This window comes from Nannospalax galili, unplaced genomic scaffold (assembly GCF_000622305.1).
Source record: "Nannospalax galili isolate Female #2095 unplaced genomic scaffold, S.galili_v1.0 scaffold346, whole genome shotgun sequence".
Lineage (NCBI taxonomy): Eukaryota > Metazoa > Chordata > Mammalia > Rodentia > Spalacidae > Nannospalax > Nannospalax galili.
The window spans coordinates 7,157,155-7,158,821 of NW_008357637.1; positions in this window are offsets into that span (position 1 = coordinate 7,157,155).

Here is a 1,667-nt window from a genome sequence, read left to right on the forward strand (position 1 = left end):
AGTATCTTTTGCATATAACTTTTTAAATTTTTTTTTCATAAAATACCAGATACAAATGCCCTCTTAGAGGTTTCTGCTTTACTAACCGTTTGAGAATCTTTCCCAGTTGCCCCAGTGAGAAGGGAGGGAGCCCGCTCATTAAGTATTTGCTACTTAAAAATGAACACACAACATATCCTCAGTGCTGTTTGTGATGAAGTTCGGTTATTATATGATTAAGTATATATTCAAACATACTTACAAAGAAAAAAAAGAAGGCTAAAATTTCACTGACAAAAACCTACCTACTCCATCAATATGTCAGGAATATTTAAATAAATGATCTCAAATCTTTTGGAAAAGGGATTATATTTGTCTGGCCTCTCCTCTCTCTGCCCCCGACCTACTGTTTGTTTGGTTTGGGATTTGTTTCGTTGTTTGTTTTTTTTTTGTATAAATTCATCTATAATTCCGTCTACTCCTCTCTGAATAGTTGAATGATTTCGGTATCATGTTGATGAAGGAAAAACTGGGGAGGATGCTGGGTAAGAGAAGCGGGGAGACAGCCGCCTTCCGGGATTTGAGCGTGACAGTGCACTCCTCGCCGCTACCACTAGCTGACACCAGAGCTCTAAAGATGTAATGATATACTGCGTCATAGCTTGCCAATTAATAAAATTGTTTTCAAACTGAACATAGTTACCCGAGGAAGAACATGAAATGATTTGCCAGTGACATGCACTAAAGCAACAGCAAAGAGGCTGACGTTCCGATGGAAGTAGCGGCACTGTGTGCTTTTTGTCTTCAAAAGGAATAAAAATATATCTTTAAAAAACGCGTGGGGATTGTTTTTCTAATCTTATCTAGACAATAAAACCCAGAGGAGGCCTTTTTTTCTTCAAAAACTACTCATAATGCTAACCTAAAGTGTTTTATGATGATGATAATGATGATGATGCCTTCAGTCTAAACCAGAAATGCCCAACACACAGAGTCACAGTCTACATGCTGCGTAGGCTCCGAATTCATTCTACATGTCTTTCTCCCAAGCTTCAGCTTTTCCCTTTTAGATGGCACATTCCAGGAGCCTAGCTTTGGGTTTTTTTGTCCTCCCCCTCTCTGGTGGACAAGCAAAGCACTGTGCCTCCAGACTCTTCCACGGTTGTGAGGAGAAGCCAGAAGCCGGCCAGCTATCTAAATGAACACTATAGCAACATGCTGTAAGGCCCCTGGGCAAATGTGCAAGAAATAGTGCATTTTGTTCAGGTTGTAAATTGTTGTGCAAATAAGATATGCAGGGTTTAGGAGGTTAGGATAGAATGAAATCAAATGCAAAATTTCAAAATATATGTGGTCAAGAAAATTAGTTCTTTTCATTTGGAAAAATTTTATGTATGTGGTACATATGACTGTGTCTTGGCCTTTTGGCTAAGATCAAGTGAAGTATATATGTAGCAAAAATGTGAAACTAAGGGTGCTAAATCCCAGTTGCTTGGCAAAAGAATGTTTATTCAGATAAAAAGATGAAGTACTATAATTTTTACAGACATACAGTTTCACTACTGAACTCTTCTTTTTTCTAAGTAGTAATAATGAATCTAATTTTCAAACTTTGATCAAAAACAGGGAAAATAATAAAGTTAAGCAGACAAAAAGTACCCCAAACCAGGAGTCACATAAATATAGAA